Source organism: Miscanthus floridulus, chromosome 11 (genome assembly GCF_019320115.1).
Source record: "Miscanthus floridulus cultivar M001 chromosome 11, ASM1932011v1, whole genome shotgun sequence".
Lineage (NCBI taxonomy): Eukaryota > Viridiplantae > Streptophyta > Magnoliopsida > Poales > Poaceae > Miscanthus > Miscanthus floridulus.
Window position 1 is genome coordinate 52143249 of NC_089590.1, and position 23659 is coordinate 52166907.

The window sequence follows — 23659 nt, forward strand, 5'->3', positions numbered from 1 at the left end:
TTGACGTTGACACCTAGACTGTTAATTCCCCAGTTTAGCAAATAATTGATGGTAAGAAAACCATATATTTATTTTATCCTTCTACAACAAACATGAATTGAAAATTTTTCCTTGATGTTTGCATAAACCAGTGTTGAAAGTCTGGAGCTGATTCAACCAGATATCATTGGTGCATCATCAGCTGTTCCTTCTCCTCAGATAGAAACTACCCCAAAAAAGGTATTGTATCTCCTCATTCTTCTTATTTTCAAACAACTTGTTATTTCTTAACAAAATTTTTCCTTACCCACCTGCAGGCACTTAACTCACCAGCTCTGAGCTACTCTTTCAATTTTGAAGAGTATATAGATGAAGATGAAATCAGCTCATCAGCTAACTCTTCCAAAGAAGCTTTGTCAGAAGAGATAAAAACTTGGCTAAAGACATGCTGCCAATGCTCAAAAAGAATATAGCCAATTTGGTCCAGGATGTAGATCCGGTCAGAAGAACTTTCCTAGTCATTAAGGGTAACTTGCCTTTGAATCTTGCTGAAGTTCTGACACCTCTATCCAACATTGAGGATCAAGCTCCAAGAGTGAAAAGGGCTTAGAGAAACCTAGCTGATCGTGAAGCTTTATTGGCCAAGAAGAACTCCAACAAACAAGAGGCCAAAGAGCTAGCACAGCTAATCGATAACTTGAAGAACTCCTCCCTTAGGATCAAACCAGAGTTGAACCAACTAAAAGCTAAGCGTGCAGAACTCGAGAAGGAACTTGAGAACGTGAAGGCTGCCATCGATCGCCATGAGTCCAATCTAGTTCAAATACCTAATGCCATTAAACAGAAGAAATAGGAAATGTTGACCAAGGTCAAAGAAGGTAAAGTCATCCGCAACAACCTTGAGAACATCCCTGGATCAGTCGAAGAAGACAAGCAACAAATCGTAGAAGTCAATGTTATCTGGCTAAAAGCATTAAAAGTAATCTAGGATGTTCTAAACTTGTAATCTGCATACCAACATTTGTAACATATATTTTGTGTGGAACCAATGATAATTATATTTTCTACTAATCTATTGTATCTCTTATCTCGGCTAAAGAGCCGATTTGAAAATAGTCAATTCTAGACCTCTGACTTTAATCCAATTAAGTCTAAAAACACGACCTCCACTAAGAAAACTCCTTAATCTTCCATCCTTAGTTATCAACGCCGCATTCTCTTCGGCATTAGTGGGGCTGCGCTTCGCCTTCTATTAATTGCAGTTGCCTTTTCCATGTCCTGAGATATCTATTACCTCGCTTCGTGGCTATAAATACCACCCAAAGGCTCAGGCCTCAAACACATATACACTTGCAACTACTTCCATTCTCTCGCAATCTTTCCATCTTCACAAAACCTGTAGCGGTTCCCTTTTCTCCTCTTTTAGATCTAACCAAACCCTATGGCTAGCGAGGACAACCGGGGCAAGCACGCGGTGGAGAAGGTCCCGGAGAAGAACCTGCCAATGAGCCAGCGCCTCCGATGTATGAGGTAAGATCGACATCTTCTGCTCATGGCAATGAATTTTTCTAACTTGTTTATAGGTTCGTCCTAAATAACAGCCTTCATCCACTTCCTCCCAGAGTCGGTGAGCCCTCCAATGCTGCACCTGTTGCCGCCCCCATGCCAGATTCATCATCGGACTCCTCTGACTCCTACAAAGGCGATGATGCCCGGCACTTCCTCTAGGAGTGGCAGGCGGCCAAGGATCGTTACTCCGAGGCAACTCAGGAGAATGATCAGCTTGAGAGCCGCCTCGAGGCCTCTCAAGCCATCGAGGAAGAGGCCAACGCTGCCCGAGCGAGGTTGGCCGAATCTGATGCCATGGTGGTGGGTAAGACAATCTTCAAGAAAACCTCCGTTCTCACTCCCTCTCCTTCTATTCTAACAACCTATTTATTCCTGTGATTGCCAGCCCTAATGGTCTAGTTGGAGAACCTTCGATTGGCGGCGAACGCAAATATGGCGGCTGTTAATGCTCGGGGCCCCTTCATCAACGCCCGCCTCCACGATGACCCGGTGCATGTCTAGGAGATCGCCCTTCATGGCATTCGCTGTGGCGTGTCGGTGGCCCTAGCCGTGGCGTAGGTCCAGACTGGGTACGAGCTCTACACCATGGAGACCAGCTTCCCAATGGGCGACAATCCCAAGCTACATGAGGAGTTAATTGAAGACTTCGATGATGCAGCAGAGGCCATCATGGACATCATATCCGCCCAGGATGTGATAAATAATGTTTTTGATTAGTTTGTACTGAGAGGCAAACTAATCAATAAATAAAACTTCTATTTTTATGAATGTGTCTCTGTGAATGCATCGTGATATGAATGTCTTTGTGTGTTTTTGCTCTATAGGCGATACATGTTGTATCAACTCTTCCCTTAGGGTTAACTCTTCTATTTTTGCGCTAGAGGCGATACCCTTCGGTGTCAGCTATTAGAGCCGATGACTAACAAATCGGCTATCAAGCATTAACCCAGACGCTAGGATAATACTTCTTTAGATGTTTTCTATTTTTCTTATACACAGGAACAACACTCGATATCCACTCTACATAGCGGCATGGTCGAATAAATTTTGCTTCTAGTAATCTTTCAGTCTCCTTTTTGATATTATCAAGAATATTTGGGTTAAATCTCTTCGGAGCCTGTTTAAATGGCCGATATCCAGGTTTGATTGGCAACCGTTGTTCAACAATTGATTGATCCAGACTAGACATCTCATAATATTCCTAAGCAAAACAATCTTTAAATTCCTTTAATAAATTTATCAACTCTCGCTTATACTCAGGATCCAACTTAGCACTTACATACGTCGACCTAGGCCTATCTTTAGGACCAATATCTATCTCCTCTAACTCATCGGCCGACGTAAAGCCATGTCCTAATTTACCATCTGTACCATCTATTGGATTATCTATTAAAACAAACTCTTAGAGGCGACTGCTTAGATCGGTTGTTGGTTTTCATCATTGATCTTAATGAAGCCTCCTTCCCATAGCTTGCTAGAAAAACACTTGAAATCTTCTAATTCCCAATACATTGGGTCAGTTGTTGCTATACTCACAGAATCATCAGCATGAACCAGCTCAACATCATTTCCAAGCCACTGAATCAAGCAGTGATGCATAGTCAATGGTACACAACAATTTGCATGAATCCAATCATGACCGAGGAGTAAACTATATGAACCCTTTCCATCGATGACAAAGAATGTAGTGAGCAAAGTCTTACTTCCAATTGTCAATTCAACATTTATTGCCCTCTGGTCTTGGATGCATTACCCCCAAAATCCTTAAGCATCACGTCAGTCTCAATCAAATCTCCTGGTCCCTTACCAAGCTTGCAAAAAGTAGTATAAGGCATAAGATTAACAGAAGCACCTCCATCCACCAACATTTTGCTCATCGGCTTCCCATCAACAAAACCTTTCACATATAAAGCCTTCAAGTGCCGATGCTTGATTGGCTTATCAAACATAGCATGCTGTATCACTGTCAACTTGGCAACTATCTTCTCATATTCTGATTCATCAAAATCTAAATAGACTTCTTGATCTGCTGGAGCTCTAAATTCTGATGGCAAAAGAAAAGCCATTTGAATATTAGCCGATGGTTGACCCTTATCGGCTGTTTATTTAGCACGCCATACTTGAGGTTTACTAGGTTTTTGAGCCTGTTCTAGCTCTCTATTCCTTAGGCATTGTACCCTTCTTTTCTGACTTCTTGTTAAACCTCCTAGACACCATTGCTCTTCCTACCAAATATACTCTTCCTCATCACCTTCTTCTTCATAATCAGCCCAATTTTGATCAACAACTCGCTTCCCAAGATGATCATGAACACTTCTATTTTTAAGCGCCGATCCATATTATCATGATGATACTCAATTCGAGCATGGATAGACCGGCGGTTGGCTTGAGATTGCCCAAACTCCCAATATTGTTCACTACACTCTAGGCAATTATTTCTAGTAGGCAGTTTCAAACCTTCATTCTAACAATGTCTGAAAAAGGATAATTCCAATGTGATTCAGCTTGTTCTCTTTCATACCTCTCCTCTTTTTGTTGACGCTGATATTCTTTCTCTTCTAACCAACGCTGATAATCCTTTTCTTTCTGTCGTTGCCATTTATTCAACGAAATTCGAGATGTAACATGTGGCCACATCGCCCCATTTCTTAATGTCTCTCCCTGCTCATATCGGCTCTTCTATTGGTCATGACGCCTTTTAATTTCTCTATATTCATCAGCCGATATTTGCATCTCAAGATCAACTATTCTAGTTTCTTTTGCCCTAGTTGATGTTAGAACATTAGTCTTGACTTTGAGCAACTTAGCATCAACCATATTCTGATCTTTTGGGGAAGGATTATCATCAACTTTCATCTTCCGAAGTGTATCAAATTTAAGTTTCCCTTGCTGAATAGCCCTCTATATATGTTGTCAGAAAATTCTACACTCATTAGTAGAATGAGAAGTAGTATTATAAAATTTGCAGAACTTCTTCTTTTTAACTAATCAGGAGGTAACATAACATAATTGGCAGGCAAATTGATCTGTCCTTTCTCAAGCAAGAAATCAAAGAGCTTGTCTGATTTTTTATGTCAAAAATCATAACTTTCTTCAACTCCTTTTCCCCAAGGATTTGGCACCATCGCTATCTTCTTACCCCAATTCCATTCAGCTGTAGCAATCTCCTTGTAACACCCTCAGTGTTACACTGAAAATCTTTTGCTAAAACATGTCATGAGCATCATGGTTATATGATAGTGTATGTAATATAGTGTGTAAATCAATTTACGTAACTTAAAATGACCTACGGAAATGCATAACAAAAGGTTGTTCGTGACGCATGAAATTATCAAGTACAATGTTCGCAAATTTTATTTGAGCGAAAACACTATAGAACGTATATACAAAACTTTACTAAAGTTGGAAGTATGGACTTTGTAGATGGCGATGAAATACCTTTGGTCAAGAAAAGAATTCACTAGCTAGCATACCTAATAGCTTGGAAATCGAAGTTGACGTGAATCCGAGCAAGACTTAACCAAATCTCTTAAGTCAGAAAATGGTTTGACAAGGCCAAGTTTGGCAATTTTTGTAGAAGAATTGGGTTGAGGAGTGATGGGGTATTAGGGTTTGTTTTAGTCACCTAAATGCCCTCTTGAGTATAGAATAGGTGGTTCGGTGTTTGATGTAACGAATTTGATTTTTGCGGTGCTTTAAAAATCGTGCATGGCTAGTTTCCGGCCAGTGTCAGTGACTGGGCACGGTCACCATGCCTCGGCTCGGCGCCATAGCATTGGTTTGCCCAACGCGCGTGTAGGCCCTAGCCACCACTGCCCTGTCTTATCTGGCCGGCCAGGCCTGCCTCTGGCCGTCGCGAGCTGGCTGCACTACTAGCGACGCGCTGCTGGCCACTGCCACCGCTGCCGCGCTGCTGTTGCCCATTTCGGCCATCGCACTACGCGGCTCTGCCACCTCATGTTCATCTACGTGGGGCTATTGCGCGTGTGGCCACACTTGGCCCGCTGTGGCCGGCACATGGCCTCTGCCCGCACCACCGCACCACAGTTGCCGCTGTCTCGTCATCGTGCTGCCTCGCGCTATCATCATTGCACCACAGCATGTGCACGTTCCTCCACACTGCATCATCACGTTAGGCGCGCGGCACCCCCACATGCTGCTACTCTGTCTGGCATCCACGGCTCGCCGAGGCGACACAGCGCTCACTGCGCGTCGTGCCACTGCCTCTGTCATCCTTGATCTGCCCACATGTGCAGTCATTTCCCATGGTGTCTTTGTCCTCTTCCATTTAGTAGCAAGCGCCATGCTGCGCCCCCAGTCACCTCTGCCTTAAATGGCATCGCGTCGGCATCATCAAGTCGTGCCTGAGCCAGCTCACAGCACCGGGTTGCTTCTAGAGTAATTGCGCTCCCCTGTAACTCGAGTAAGAACCTTGCTACCCGCCAAGGTCACCCACTGCTGCTGCCGTATCATGTCGAGCCCCAATTTGAAGATTCCCCGTCGTCGGTCATCCTTAAGACCAAACAGCGGTGTCGTCGCACCGTCCACCTCCATCCAATTCCTTGGCATCATGTATTCACCTTGATCCCCTCCACTCCCCCCCCCCCGCATACCTCAGCCTAGTCACTATTGGCCCACCTTGGTTGCTGATGCGACAGTGTCACTGCAGAGCGCCGCCGCATCCCACTGTCGCACGTGGCCAGCTCAGTTCGGGGATTTCCCGGCCAAATCACCACCACAGCAGCAACAAGGGTACGCTAGGGGTGCTTTAGAGCTAGCTATCTCGTCCCACGGTGTTTTTGGGTGGCCAGCATGGTCGCGTCACTACCGCGCTTGGCCACGCGCCGTGGCCACCGCTTCTGCGAGCTCTACTGCCCCTATAACTTTGGCTATAACTTTGGCTAGGGTAGGTGCTTGGGATGAGGGTGGTGCTCAGCTCACTAGCAAGGGCAAGGAGAAGCCAGGTAGGCCGACATGGTGGCCTAGTGCCATCACCGCTGCGCTGGTGCACGCGGGGTGTGCCCGAGGACCTGGTTGTTGTGAAGATAGAATGTTCCGAGGGTTAGATTGCTTAAGTCCAGACTATAGGAATAGTGCTGTGGACTGCGTTTGGATTCAGTATTAGCTCAAGGTCATTTTCACTAAATGACAGGCGTGCGTGGGCCTCCCCGTCGTGGGCTGTCATCGCGCGGTTGGGCCGTGCTCGTGTGGGTCGCGCTGGTGGGTCACGTGCACGCGCAATGCGCAAGAGTGGGCTGCGCTGCTCGCTCATGGTCCACGTGGTGGATTTAGTTTTCCTTTTTCTAGTGAATTAATAAATATTTATTCAATTTAGTTTTGAGCTAATCTTTGTAAAATTATAGTAAATTCTGTAGGTATCCAAAAATAGTGAAACAAAATTTGTTAGGTTCACAAAAATGCTATCTATCTATTGGTGTAATTACTTTATAGTTATCTATGATAATGATAGATTCATTAATTCATTTAGGAAAGCTTAGTATTATTTAGCTTAATATTTGTAGGAATTTTTGTGGCAAATTGGTGATAGCTTTAGCCATGAAATTTTTACAGTGGGCTCATTAGATTATTAGGTGCTCATTGTAATTTTTGTAGCCCTTGAGTAGGTTGATAAATAGAAAAGCTAGTACTCCTTGTTTTAGTATATATATAGTAAATCGATATTAAGAGTAAGAATGCCTTTAGTTGCTAAGATAATACATACCAGGTTTCATACCTGTTAGTGGTAACAATAGGTAACTTAGCACCTTGGTCGGTAGAACTAGCTTAGTAGCTTGATAGGTGTATTCGTATTTTAAGAGTTGCTATTACCGTATTACTAAGTGTTGCATCATCATTTCTTGCATGTAGATAATGAGTTGGTAGAGTTCATGCCTACGGACAAATAGGAGTACGAGGAGATCATTGAAGAGTATGAGGAGGAGATTCTCGTTCAGGAGTAAGCCCCGGTGCATAACCCTTATTTTGAATGATCACCAAATATATATATGATGTGCATTTATGTTACAGGCATTTTATAGAAACTACATACATAGATATACTTACCTATGAGTCATACTAGTATTGGTCGAGTAGCTGCTATGCTCAGGATTGCGATAGCATGAGTAACCTATCGTTACTCATAATAGATGATAATTATGATCACTCATGATAAAATGGTGAAAAGAAAAATAGAGACTAGGAAGGGATATGGTTTGGGTATTGGTGGGTGTAAGAGGTTGTGTCCTGTGGCCAACACAGCATAGCTTGGTTACACTTTTTCCCTGTTTGTGTCGGTTAAGGACTGGCCGTTGCATTGGATTCTAGGCAAGTCACAGACTTATTATCCCGAGCACATACCTGTGTATGGGCGCAAAGAAGGCTTATCGCTCTCTTATCATGGGTTTTGGCTCTTTTTGGACCGACTGATTGGAGGTGGGAATGGTGGAGGTCTAAGCACCGCACTGAGTCCGAGACTCAGGAGCGGGGGCTTGGAGTCCAAGTTTGAACAGGGACCTAGACCCCATGATGGGAGAGTGGTGGGTTGGTCCTACTTGTGCCTGGGGTACAAGCGGGGTGTGTGTTTTAGGGTACCTAGCTAGGCACATTGATTCGCGAATCGCCGGCGTTCTGGTACGGCTTGTCTATAGTCTAGCACCATAATAAGAACTGAAAGATGAAAGGTAATGAAATGGAACTATTTGTTCAAACTTTTGCTTGAAAGTAGAACAGGTGCTTACATAGAATGGCTAGATAATGAAATAATTATGACTACTAATAATAACATAAATAAGGATTCACTATTAGTATTGCTTTCTGCAAAAAAGAAACAAGCAAACCATAAAGCTTATCATATTCCTTAGAGTCAGGAAATTATTCACACTAGTCAGATAAGTCTTGCGAGTACATTGTGTACTCAGGATTTATTTACCCCTATTGCAGGTACAGCTCGAGGAGTAGCCATTGTGTGAAGGATTCTTCTGGTGGGCACAGATGGATCCGTGTTTATTATCGATAGATGTTTATTTTTATTTCGTTGTTTAATATTCCACACTCTAAATTTGGTAATGTAATAATACATTTCTAAGAACTCTAGATGTATAAAATGGACTCAGTATTGTAACTCGTTCTCATTATTGGATCCTTGGGGAAAAATATGGATTATTCAGGCTGTCCCTTGGGGTGTGCTCGACGGAACCCTCCCGATGTAGCTCGCTCTCGGGGTGCTTAGTGTCAGTGGAAGACATGCGCCTCCATAAGTACGTTATTTTAGGCGGTTCTACCACAGTTGGTACCAGAGCCAATAATGAGTCTATGAGTTTATCACTCTTTTCCAAAACCTAAAATTTGACCAACAAAAGTTTTATAAAAAGTAGGATGCGATAAAATTATATAAATAAGTATAAGCCCAAGTAATATGGTCTATTTAGGATAGCGGCACTAGTTTTATCTAATCAAGTTTTCTGCAGGTACACTAACTTACGTTGCGTAAGAATCGTTTAGCATACGGAAGTGAGTGTGCGATGTGCCAAAAATTCTTGCGAATGCCGCTATATTTTGGCTTGAGCGAACATATAGGCCAATGCATGCATCATGATAATAGAATCTTGCTTAAACTAAATTTCCTCCCCCTACACGTATAAATTGAATTAGTGAATTGATAGGATAACTAAAAGAATGCTTTAATAAAGGTCTTGTCATTTCTCTAATCTCTTTTTCCCGATCTAGAGGGTGGTCCTAAATGGTTGGTTCCTATCTGTTATAGATAAACATGAGGTCCGGTCATGGGAGCACCAGTGCTGGAGCGGGCCATGGTCTTGGTGAAGGCCAAGGTGAAAGTGGCCGGGGCAATGAGCACGGCAATGGGGAGAGCCATGAGGCTCCACTTCTGGCTCCTCCTCTGCCGCCGCCACCTCCAATGACTCATGCAGAGATGATGGTGGAGATGTTGGCTACTCGTCGTGAGTCAGCCCGTGCCATGGAGTTGCTGGCATAGGCTATTGGTGGCTTCGCCCATGGAGGCCACGGGGGCAATGGTGGGAACAGGGGTGGTGGTCGTGGTCCTGAGGGACCCTGCTCTTATCAGGATTTCTTAAAGATGCACCCACCCATGTTCACGCCGATGGCTGAGCCTCTAGATGCGGAGCATTGGCTTTGCATTCTGGAGCAAAAGTTTCTGTTTCTCACCATAACTGATGAGCAGAAGGTGCACTTTACGGTGCAACAGTTGTTGGGATCTGCTAGTGCATGGTGGGATACATTCAATGCCATGCAACCGGCAAATCACTGAGTGACCTGGCAGGAGTTCACTGTGGCCTTCAGAGAGTATTATATTCCTACTGGTGTTCTAAACAGAAAGTTGATAGAATTTCTGGACTTGAGGAAAGGAAGTATGTCCATGATGGACTACGTCAACAAGTTCAACCACTTGTCATAGTATGCTGGAACTCATGTTGATATAGATGAGAAGATGAGGGACCGCTTCTATCGCAGCCTCTCTTGTGGCCTACAAAAGGAGTTATATACTGGGAACTATTAGACCTTTGGGGCGATGATGAATGCTGCTATCGCCATGGAGGGCTTGTAGTGGGACTCTTAGGCAGAATGGAAGCACAAGCGGGTGGCTACTGGGTCTTCTAGTCACCCCCAGGCATAGAAAGTATAGGTTGTCAGGCAGGTGCCCTATCATTCTTTGGGCGGGCATTTGTTTCGATAGCCTTAGCAGACTTTTTAGGCACCTTCCACTCAGTATCGTGCACCTACTCAGTAGGTGCAACATCAACAGCCCCAGGGACAGTAGGTCACACCTTGTCAAGGATAGGAGAATAAGCCTGGTGCTTGTTTCAAGTGTGGCAAGGAAGGCCACTATGCCTAAGAGTGTCCACAAAACCAGCCCACCCTGTCTGCTCAAACCTCAGCTAACTCCCGGCTGATCAAGCAGACAGTTATAAAGAAGAAAGTGCTAGTGAGCTGATCTAGATAGGTTAATTTCATAGAGGCTGAGGAAATATTGCAAAATGAACCGGTGATGGCTGGTATGTTCACCATTGATTCCCATCCAGCTTATGTGTTGTTTGATTCTGGTGCATCACATTCATTCATGAGCATGAGATTTGCACATCGGCACAATATACCTCTTATGGCTATACCTTTTGCCTATAGAATCAGTACTAAGGGTGCGCAGTTGTACGTTAATACTCAGACGGACACAATGGGCTTAGTATTAGCCACTCACACTTACCATCTTCAGTTCATGGTGCTGCCTGGGCAAGGCATTGATGTAATTCTAGGAATGAACTGGTTGCGTGTGTATGGGGTAGTCTTGGATCTGAAGTAGAGAGTTGTTGAGTTTTGGCTTCCTTCTTCTAAGGATAGGATGTCTCTTCTTATGCCCTCAGATCCAGCCTTACCTATTGCTACTCATGTTGAAGCCTCTCCTGATCTTACCTCTATTCCTGTGGTCTATGAGTTCCCAGATGTCTTTCCTGAAGATCTACCTAGGTTGCCACCAGATAGAGATGTAGAGTTCCTCATTGAGTTAGAGCCTGGCACTGCTCCTATCTCCCGACGCCTGTACCGTATGGCCCTAAAGGAAGTGGCTAAAATGAAGAAACAGTTAGAAGAGTTGTTGGAAAAAGGATTCATCCATCCTAGATCATCACCATGGGGATGTCCAGCCATTTTTGTGAAGAAGAATGGCACTCTTTGGATGTGTGTGGATTACCGCCCTCTTAATGTGGTAACCATTAAGAACAAGTATCCTTTACCTCGTATTGATACTTTGTTCGATCAACTAGCTGGTGCCAAGGTGTTATCCAAGATTGATCTCCGTTCAGGCTATCATCAAATCAAGAATAGACCACATGATATATGAAAGACATCTTTTTCTACTAGGTATGGGCTGTATGAATACCTAGTCATGTCTTTTGGTCTCACCAACGCTCCTGCATTCTTCATGTACCTGATGAATTTAGTTTTTATGCTGGAGCTAGACAAGTTTGTAGTGGTATTCATTGATGATATCCTGATATATTCTAAGAACAAGGAAGAGCATTCCCAACACCTTTGGATAGTACTGACTCGATTGAGGGAACACAAGTTGTATGCTAAATTCAGCAAGTGTGGATTCTGGTTAGATCGAGTGTAGTTTTTGGGGCATGTTTTGACACCTAACGGTATCTCAGTTGACCCTAGCAAGGTGCAAGATGTGCTAAATTGGAAGTCTCCTAAGTCAGTGCACCAGATTCATCAGTTCCTTGGTCTAGCTAGATATTATCGGTGTTTTATTCTAGACTTCTCCAAGATAGCTCAGCCGATGACCAAGCTGCTCCAAAAAGAGGCTAAGTTTGTTTGGAGTCCGGCCTATGAAGAAGACTTCCAAGCTTTGAAGAACTTTCTTACCACTGCTCCTGTCTTGGCCCAACCGGATATTGATAGACCTTTTGATATATATTGTGATGCCTCGAAGATGGGGTTAGGATGTGTGCGTATGCAGGATGGGTGTGTGATAGCTTATGCTTCACGACAACTAAAAAAGCACGAAGTGAATTACCCCACTCACGATTTAGAACTAGCTGTTGTGTTCCATGCTCTAAAAATTTGGAGGCATTACTTGCTGGGAAACAAAGTACATATTTTATAGATCACAAGAGCCTTAAGTATATTTTCACTCAGTCTGAGTTAAATATGAGGCAAAGGAGATGGTTGGAATTGATCAAGGATTATAACTTGGAGGTACATTACCACCCCGGAAAGGCCAATGTGGTAGCTGACGCTTTGAGTCGGAAGTCATATCAGGTTGAAGAGACACCTCTGTCTCTCAACCATGCTGAGGTGCTAGCTCACATTGCCTTAGTCTCAGACTTACTTGAGCAGATTATTATGGAGCAAAGGCAAGACACTTTAGAAATTCCTCACATTAAGAAACTAATTACCGAAGGGCGTGGTCCTTAGTTTAGTATTGATGAGCAAAGTGTAGTGAGGTACAAGGATAGGTTGGTGGTTCCATCAAATGAGGAGCTAAGAAGGAAGATTTTGAATGAAGCTCATCATTCCAAGTTATCTATCCATCCCGACAATAACAAAATGTACCATGATCTGCGCCACTTGTATTGGTGGTCCAACATGAAGCAGGACATCACCAAGTACGTCGCAGAGTGTGACACTTGTGGGAGAGTTAAGGCAGACCACATGCGTACCCTAGGATATTTGTAGCCCTTGCCCATTCCTATTTAGAAATGGGAAGATATTTCCATGGATTTCATTGTGGGCTTACCCCAAACATCCAAGGGCTATGACTCTATTTGGGTCATTGTGGACCATCTCACTAAGTATGCTCATTTTCTTCTGGTGGACACCAGATATTCAGCCAGGAAGTATGCCCATATATATTTTGACTAGGTTGTGACCCTACACGAAGTTCCCCTTACTATCATCTCTGATAGAGGGTCAGTTTTTGTCTCTCGTTTTTGGGAGCAACTACAACAATGCCTTGGTACTTGTCTCCTCAGAAGTTCAGCATATCATCCACAAACTAATGGCCAAATAGAAAGGGTGAACCAGGTACTTGAGGACATGTTGAGAGCTTGTGCCATCTCTTTTCCTGAGAAGTGGGATGACTGTCTGAAGTTAGATGAGTTTTCTTACAACAATAGCTATCAAGAAAGCATTCGTATGGCACCATTTGAAGCTCTATATAGAAAAAAATGTAGGACACCACTTAACTGGGTTGAAGTGGGAGACCACGGATATTTTGGGCCCAATTTCATCAAAGAAGCTCGAAAGCAAGTCAGCATTATTTAGAGTCACTTGAAGACAGCTCAGAGCCGATAGAAAGTGTATGCAGACAAGCGAAGAAGGCCTTTACAGTTTGTAGTTGGAGATTATGTGTACCTCAAGGTGTCTCCTATGAGAGGGGTGCATCGGTTTGGTGTCTATGGCAAGCCAGCCCCTCAATATGTGGGTCCTTACAAGGTTTTGGAGCAGTGTGGCCTGGTTGCTTATCGTCTCTAGCTCCTAGATATTTTATCGGCGGTACACAATGTTTTTCACGTATCACAGTTGAAGAAATGTTTGCGGGTCCTTGATAAAGCGGTGAAAATTGAAGGACTTCCTCTCCAGCATGACTTGACGTATATTGAGCATCCTGTCAAGATCTTTGACAAAAAGGAAAGAGTGACCAGGAGCAATGTGGTGAAATTCTACAAAGTTCAGTGGCCAAACCACTCGGAGGATGAGGCCACATGGGAACAAGAGAGCTATATCTTAAAGCACTACCCCCATCTTCTTTCTGGTTCGCCGAGGTAGTTGTCTACATTGAAATGTAATTCTTATCTCCTTTCCTACACTAGGCACATGAATCTCAGGACGAGATTCTATTTTAAGGGGGTAGATTTGTAACACCCTCGGTGTTACACTGAAAATCTTTTGCTAAAACATGTCATGAGCATCATGGTTATGTGATAGTGTATGTAATATAGTGTGTAAATCAATTTATGTCACTTAAAACGACCTACGGAAATGCATAATGAAAGGTTGTTCGTGACGCATGAAATTATCAAGTAACGATGTTCGCGAATTTTATTTGAGCGAAAACACTATAGAATGTATATACAGAACTTTACTAAAGTTGGAAGTATGGACTTTGTATATGGCGATGAAATACCTTTGGTCGAGAAAGGAATTCACTAGCTAGCATACCTAATAGCTTGGAATTCAAAGTTGACGTGAATCCGAGCAAGACTTAACCAAATCTCTTAAGTCGGAAAATGGTTTGACAAGGCCAAGTTTGGCAATTTTTGTAGAAGAATCGGGTTGAGGAGTGATGGGGTATTAGGGTTTGTTTTAGTAGCCTAACATGCCCTCTTGAGTATAGAATAGGTGGTTCGGTGTTTGAAGTAATGAATTTGATTTTTGGGGCGCTTTAAAAATCATGCATGGCACGTTTCCGGCCGGTGTCAGTGACTAGGCGCTGTCACCATGCCTCGGCTCAGCGCCGCAGCGCTGGTTTGCTCGACGCACGTGCACATCGCTGCGTAGGCCCTGGCCACTGCTGCCCCTGTCTTATCTGGCCGGTCAGGCCTGCCTCTGGGCACCGCGAGCCGGCTACACTACTAGCACCGCGCTGCTGGCCACTACCACCGCTGCTGCACTACTGCTGCCCATTTTGGCCATCGCGCTGTGCGGCTCTACCACCTCGTGTTTGCCTATGCAGGGCTGTTGCGCGTGTGGCCGTACTTGGCCTACTGCGGCCGACACATGGCCTCTTCCCACACCACCGCACCACAGCCACTGCCGTCTCATCACCGTGCTGCCTCACACTATCGTCGTTGTGCCATAGCATACGCATGTTCCTCTACGCCGCGTCGTCACATCGGGCGCACTATGCGCGTAGGCGCGTGGCACCCCCACGTGTCGCTGCTCTACCTAGCGTCTGCATCTCGCCGAGGCGACATAACACCCACTACACGTCGTGCCACTACCTTTGCTGACCTTGATCTGCCCACACGTGCAGTCGTTTCCCATGGTGTCTTTGTCCTCTTCCATTTAGTAGCAAGCGCCACGCTGCGCCCCCAATCACCTCCGCCTTAAATGGCGTCGCGAAGGTGTCACCAAGCCGTGCCTGAGCCAGCTTGTAGCGCTGGGTCACTTCTAGAGTAATTGTGCTCACCTGTGACTCGAGTGAGAACCTAGCTACCCATCAAGATCGCCCACTCTTGCTGATGTACCATGTCGAGCCCCAATTTGAACATTCCCCGTTGTCGGTCATCCTTAAGACCGAACGGCGGTGCCCTCGCAATTCTCCTCGCACCGTCCACCTCCATCCAATTCCTTGGCACCGTGTATTGGCCTTGATTCCCTCCACCCCCCCCCCCCCCCCCGCGCACCTCAGCCCAGCCGCTATCGGCCCACCTTGATCGCTGACGCGATAATGTCACTGTAGAGCGCCGCCGCATCCCACCGTCGCACGTGGCTAGCTCGGTTTGGGGATTTCCTGGCCAAATCACCACCACAACAGCAACAAGGGTACGCTAGGGGTGCTTTAGAGTTAGCTATCTCATCCCATGGTGGTTTTGGGTGGCCAATGTGGTCGTGTCGCCGACACGCTTGGTCACGCGCCGTGGCCACCGCTTCCGCGAGCTCCGCTGCCCCTGTAACTTCGGCTAGGGTAGGCGCTTGGGATGAGGGTATTGCTCGGCTCGTTAGCAGGGGCAGGGAGAGGCCAGGAAGGCCGGTGTGGTGGCCCAGTGTCGTCGCCGCCGTGCCAGTGCACGCGGGGTGTGCTCGAGGACCTAGTTGTTGTGAAGATAGAATGTTCCGAGGGTTAGATTGCTGAAGTCCAGACTATAGGAATAGTGTTGTGGATTACGTCTGGATTCAGTATCAGCTCAAGATCATTTTTGCTAAATGACAGGTGCGCGCGGGCCTCCCCATCATGGGCCGTCATCGCGTGGTTGGGCAGCACCCGCGTGGGCCGCGCTGGTGGGTCGCGTGCACGCGCGCGATGCGCGGGAGTGGGCCGTGCTGCTCGCTCGCGAGCCACGCGGTGGATTTAGTTTTCCTTTTTTCTAGTGAATTAATAAAAGTATATTCAATTTAGTTTTGAACTGATCTTTGTAAAATTATAGTAAATTATGTAGGTATCCAAAAATAGTAAAATAAAATTTATTAGGTTCACAAAAATGCTATCTATCTGTTGGTGTAACTATTTTATAGTTATCTATGATAATGATAGATTCATTAATTCATTTAGGAAAGTTTAGTATTATTTAGCTTAATATTTGTAGGAATTTTTGTGGCAAATTGGTGATAGCTTTAGCCATGAAATTTTTATAGAATTATTAGGTGCTCACTGTAATTTTTGTAGCCCTTGAGTAGGTTGATAAATAGAATAGCTAGTACTCCTTGTTTTAGTATATATATAGTAAATTGGTATTAAGAGTAAGAATGTCGTTAGTTGCTAAGATAATACATACCAAGTTTCATACCTGTAGTGGTAACAATAGGTAACTTAGCACCTTAGTCGATAGAACTAGCTTAGTAGCTTGATAGGTGTATTCGTATTTTAAGAGTTGATGTTGTCGTATTACTAAGTGTTGCATCATCATTTCATGCATGTAGATAACGAGTTGGTAGAGTTCGTGCCTACGGACAAACAGGAGTATGAGGAGATCATTGAAGAGTACGAGGAGGACATTCTCGTTCAGGAGCAAGCCCCGGTGCATAACCCTTATTTTGAATGATCACCGAATATATATATGATGTGCATTTATGTTACAGGTATTTTATGAAAACTATATGCATAGATATACTTACCTATGAGTCCTACTAGTATAGGTCGAGTAGCTGCTATGCTCAGGGTTGCGGTAGCGTGAGTAACCTACTGTTACTCACAATAGGTGATAATTATGATCACTCATGATAAAATGACAGAAAGGAAAATAGAGACCAGGTTGGGATATGGTTTGGGTATTGGTGGGTGTAAGAGGTTGTGTCCTATGGCCAACAGGGCATAGTTTGGTTACACTTTTTCCCTGTCTGTGTCGGTTAAGGACCGGCCGTTGCATTGAATTCTAGGCAAGTCACAAACTTATTATCCCGAGCACATACCTATGTATGGGCGTAGAGAAGGCTTGTCGCTCTCTTGCCATGGTTTTTGGCTCTTTCCAGACCAACTGATTAGAGGCGGGGATGGTGGAGGTCTAAGCACTGCATGAGTCCGGGACTCAGGAGCGGGGGCTTGGAGTCCAAGTTTGGACGAGGACCTAGACCCCATGACAGGAGAGTGGTGGGTTGGTCCTGCTTATGCCTAGGGTACAAGCGGGGCGTGTATTTTAGGGTACCCAGCTGGGCACATTGATTCACGAATTGCCGGCATTCCGGTATGGCTTGTCTATAGTCTAGCACTATAGTAAGAACTGAAAGATGAAAGGTGGTGAAATGGAACTGTTTATTCAAACTCTTGCTTGAAAGTAGAACAAGTGCTTACATAGAATGGCTAGATGATGAAATAATTATGACTGCTAATAATAACATAAACAAGGATTCACTATTAGTATTGCTTTCTGTAAAAAGGAAATCAGCAAACCATAAAGCTTATCATATCCCTTGGAGTTAGGAAATTATTCCCACCGGTCGGATAAGTCTTGCGAGTACACTATGTACTCAGGGTTTATTTACCCCTGTTGCAGGTGTAGCTTGAGGAGTAGCCATTATGTGAAGGCTTCTTCTGGTGGACACAGATGGATCCTTGTTTATTATCGATAGATGTTTATTTTCATTCCGCTGTTTAATATTCTGCACTCTGAATTTAGTAATGTAATAATACATTTCTAAGAACTTTGGTTGTATGAAATTGACTAAGTATTGTAACTCGTTCTCATTATTGGATCCTTGGAAAAAAATGTGGATTATTCGGGCTCTCCCTTGGGGTGTGCTCGACGGAACCCGCCCAATGTAGCTCGCTCTCGGGGTGCTTAGTGTCAGTGGAAGACAAGCGCCTCCGTAGATACGTTATTTTAGGTGGTTCTGCCACACTCCTCTTCTTCATCATCCTCACCATCATCATCAACTAAATATGGATTATAAGCTTCAGCAATTGCGACATTCTTCTGGAATCAGGTATCTCTGCGCATATTATAGAATTGGCTATTGAGTGCTACCACCCATTGAGACAACTGACCTAATTGTCAAACTCTTTGCCCAAGTAGTTTTTCTCTCCATGTTGGCAACATTCCTTGAATAGCCAAAGCAGCTAGCTGATCATCAGTCTGATTCAATGAAAAGCACAAATTTCTTGTTTCTTGGAACCTCTGAAGAAGCTCAGCACCCGATTCATTAGTTCTTTGCCTTAAGGTCGTTAAATCTGTGATTTTCTTTTCTCCTGACCCAGTATAGAAATATGTATGAAATTTCTTCTCCAGGTCAGTCCAATTGGCAATAGAATTAATTGGTAATGATGAAAACCAGGTGAAAGCTGGTCCTGACAGGGATAAAGAGAAGAAACAAACTCGATGAGCTTCTTCAATGGATACCCAATTGAGTAAGATACCGACTGATATGTTCTATTGTAGTTGTACTATCTTGACCAGTGAACTTAGCAAATTTTGAAAGCCTGTAATTTGTAGGAAGAGCAACCAAATCATACCACTCTGTATATGGACGTTTGTACGAAAAGGTCTGCCCTTTTGGTTTTAAACTAAACTGATTCTTCATCATTTCAGTTACTCTCAGCAACAACTCATCAGCATTTGAATTTGGATTTCTTTGCAATTGCTGACCCATCTACGGATTAAAGTTTTGGGTACCTTGTTACCCTAGATTTGGAATCATATGAAGGGTATTATAATCTATGCCATAATAATATCCTTGTGGAATCTCTATCTGTTGAGTCCTTTGCTGATTTACTGCTTGAAGTCTCTGATTATAAATGTTGAGATCTGTATCTCTACGAATCCTCTGAACTGATGGTGCTATTTTTTGCTCCGGTGGCGGTATTTGGCCTGATGTGCCAAAATTAACCATTTGATTCTGAACTTGCCCTGTCGGCTGTTGCACATGCTGCACTGATGATCCATGATTATACTGTATTTGATTAGTAGTAGTACCTTAAACTTGCTCAGATGAGCTCTGAACTGCCTGAACATTATAATTGCCAGCTAGTGCTACTTCTTGATGGGTACTATCGACTTGATTAGTCCCCTGAGTAGATGGATGTGGAATGTTGTAATAAGCCAATCTAATCTGATCAATTGGATATCCATAAAACACCTCCTTCATGGTATTGTGAAATGTGTTAAAGAAAGTTGTATTATGATTCAACATGGCGTCATGAACAGACTTATTGACTGCATCTACAAAGAAACGTCTATCATCAGCTTTATCTATATCTGACTGCCCATGTATCAAAACTTTTGGTAGTGGATATTTCTGAACAACTTTATTATCACGTGTCTTGGTGTAGGACAACAAACACTTTCTGAAACTCCTCTATAGCTTTACTAATGACATCTTTATCCTCATCAGGTAAGTCTTCATAAGGCACCATAAGAATGTCCCTGTTGTTGTGAGTTACCATGACGATTGTTGTCCCACCGAGCGTACCAAAACACATGTCAGCGCAAAAACGTGGCGATACGCCTGACACACAGCAGGCTGGAACGATCTGAGCAAAATCAACCCGGGGAGTGGCTATATTCTTCCAGACAAACTGATAAGCTGGGCAAACATTGTTATTCCTCATAGAAGCTCTGTAAATCAAATATGAGATTAGCCGCTGGTTGTTTTTTTTTTTAGCCTTAGCCGCTGGTTGTTGTCAGCAAAGAAACACGTTCTTCTATCACTGCTGTTGTCAAGAGAGACTTCCTGTAACATGGATTCCATCTTCTACAACTCTTCTATTGCCTGCTGGCTCAGACGCCTTTGGAACTGCGAGGGCAGAGATCCTGACAGCATTTCCTGGACTGAGCCCCCTTGCTCTATACCAGCTATGCAAGACTAGTAGGCTCTCAGCTACTGGACAGTCTCCCAACCACACGTCATCCCAGAATGTTGTGTTACGTCCATCTCCGACATCAACCCTGGTAATCTTGCGAGAACTGAGCGGTAGCTCAGATGGCAAGGATCGCTGGTGTGCGTTCTGCCCGCCAGCGTTCGAAGCCTGGCTTCGACGCTGATGTCTCATCGGGAATAGTAGTTCCCTGAATAATTTCAGTTGCCTCTCGCACAGATGTGCCACAATGGTCAAGTGACGTGCCCGTCACACTCGGAGTCTGGTGTTCTTCGAGGATCTCTCAGCTGCGTTCGTTGTCTAGGTATAGTTGTAGGGTTGTTTATATACCGTGTGTGTGAGGTGTGTGTGGTGGTGTGTGTCTGTATCCGAACAGATTCTACAGCTGTACTTAAGATGAGAGGCAAAAAAAAAACCTGGTAATCTTGCGGAATGCTGGCAGGAGCTCCCATAGTACCTCCCAATGTGTGCTACCTAAGTGTGGCAGAACCACATAATCTAATATCTCACAGGAGTACTTGTCTTCCATTAGACACTAAGTACTCAAGAGAGGACACTAAACTACGCAGTTCCATCGAGCACACCCTAAGGGAGAACTCAAAAATTCATATTTTTCTATCAAGATCACAAATGAGAGAATAGAGCTTACAACATTCTTAAGTCATTTCTTACATCACTTAATTACAGTACCAAAATATTACCTCAATTTATTATAATAACAGAATATAACAATGTTATCAGAGTTACAGAGGAAGTAGGATTAATTTAATGGCATAATGGAGCATTAACATAGTGTACATTTTTATATAAGAGATGTTAGCAGATTTTACATATAAAAACCTTTCGTGATGGTTATAAATAAACACTACGGTCGTAGCGTGAAAGGAATCCTCTCTGAGCCCACCAGAAGGTTTCCACACACAAGAGTCAGCTCTAAGTATCCTTCGATCACCTGCAACGGGAGAATAAAACCATGAGTACTCGATTATACTCAGCAAGACTTCCCTGATAGGAGGAAAATAAAAGACTCCAAGGATATACAAGGCTATCTGGCTTGTGGGTTATTGCATCTGTGGAAGCATTACTAAATGTGCGTCCTTATATTCAATTTTATTAGCAGTCATTATTAGTTCATTAACTAACTATTCTATGTAAGCACATATGCTACTTTCAAGCAGGTGGTAAGCAATCACAACCATTTTATCACCTTTCAAGTTCTAGTTCTTACTACGGTGCTAGACCATAGCCAAGTCATACTATCTCATAGAAACAGTGATTCATGAATCAATGTATCTCAGCTGGGTATCTCGAAACACACGCCTCGCTTGTACCCGAGGCACAAACAAGACCAACCCATTCCACTCCTATCACAGGGTCCAGGTCTCCATCCAAACTGGGACTCCAAGCCCCCACACTTGAGACCCAGTCTCAGTATGGTGCTTAGACCTCCACCTTTCCTCACCTCCAATTAGTCGGTCTGGAAAGAATCGAAACCCACGACAAGAGCGTAGTGAGCCTTTCCGCTCCCATAAGTAAGTATGTACTCAGGATAATAAGTCTGTGACCTGACTACCATCGACAGCAACGGACGGTCCTCAATCAACACAGGTGGAACAAGTGTAATTCGAGCCTCGCTCGAATGCCTAACCAAGTCTAGATCCAAAGAACTATTCCACCCAGTCTTCAATTAACATTCATATATATTCCATGTGATAGTAATGTAATAACAATAATAATATCTTTCATATCTCTCACGAGTGATAGGTAATCACTCGACTTCTACCGGGTCCTATAGCATAGCAATCTACATGATCCTAACATACTAGTAGGACTCATAGGATAAGGATATATATATGCAAGTGGGTTTCATTCAACTCCTTAAAACTTAATGCATAAGCATAAAATAAAGTGCATAATAATAGGGGTTATGCACCGGGGCTTGGCTGGGTAAGATATAACCAAAACTTAGCATTCCATCATAGTGACACGATCATCAAGGCATCATCTTTTCCACTACTTCAGTCGACTCCATGATCCATCGTTGTTCCTATTATAATTTACATGGATACAACGTAGAGACGCAATTAATCAACGGTAACCGCAACTTCTAAATATACGATTACGCTCCGCAAGCTAACGAGCTAGATTTAATGAGTAACATACTGGTCTATGTATCCAAGTCATCAAGTAAGGCTTTGTCTCCAGAAAAATGTTTTAGTTCTAAAATCCCAAGGTATTTTGGCATTTTATTGATTAAACATATATTTTTGAACTAGGGCTCATTTAGCTACCTTAGCAAACTAATTATTATAAAGCTATAAAAATTACAGTGAGCACCTAATAATGTTAGGGATTTACTGTAAAAATTTCAGAGCCAACACTATCACTAATTTATCACAAAAAATCCTTCAAGTTTATATCTTACAATATTAAACATCTCAAATTAATTATATAACTCTTAAAAATATTATAAAACTATGTGAACAAAATATACTAGCAGACAGATCATGATTTTAGGAACCTAACAAAATTAGTTTCATAATTTTTGGTTAACTACATAATTTTATACTGAATTTACAAGTTTACCTTAGAAACTAAATTAAAATTGCATTAGAAAAAAGAAAAGGGCCGGCAGCAACCCCCATAGGCCCGGCATCCCAGCGCGGCGCGGCTACACGCGCGGCGCGGTGGCCCAGCACGGCCCAAGGCTGGGGCGCCCGCGCCCGACGGTGGCTTTATAGAAAAGCCCTCGTGCTTTTAGATAAGAACATGACTACTATGAGCACTATTCCTACCGTCAGTAATCTTGTAACTATACCCTCAGATGTTTTTACCTTTACCACGGGGAGGTCCTTGGGATCCCCGCGCGCGTCGGCACGGTAGTCGATGGCACAAGGTGGTTACGCCAGGCAAACTAGGCTCTCTACGATGGAATTAAGGGCTGACCACCATCTACAGCTAACCACGCAAGGATGGGTGGCGGTTAGAGACTTGGAGGCGCACTGTCATGGGCTATAGCGGCGAGCGGCTATCCACGGTGGTGATGCAACTATTTCAGCGATCCTACGTACACTTAGCAGAGTAGAAGTGGTGGATAAGCATTAATGGATCACCATGGGGTACGCCCTACTGACGGTTGAAGCAGGGGAGCACTGCGATGGTCTGGCCACGTGTGACCGAGCGAGGTAGCGGCGCTTTGCGATGGACACCGGCGCGTCACCCCACCGACGACAAGCACCCTGGCCAAAATAATGTGAGCAACGAATGGAGGGAGTCAAGGCGAACTTAGGGTTACAAGCAATTGAATCGTTACCACTCCTACAGGACTTACCCCCAACCCTCTAGTCACGGCGGCGCACATGACCGACGGTGAGGAGAAACCGAAGTTGATCATTGACAGACTGTAACACCCAAAATTTTTACCACAAATTAGCAATTTATTCTTATCCTTTAATATATTTTCTAGGTATTTTAACTTAGGCCAAATAATAAATAGTGGATAAATAAAATAAACTATAAGGTTTAGAAACTTGTTTGCTGCATTCATGCTGGTGCATATTGGTTTTGGATGAGTGTAGGGTTAGATGAATTGAAGTTGAATTCAAA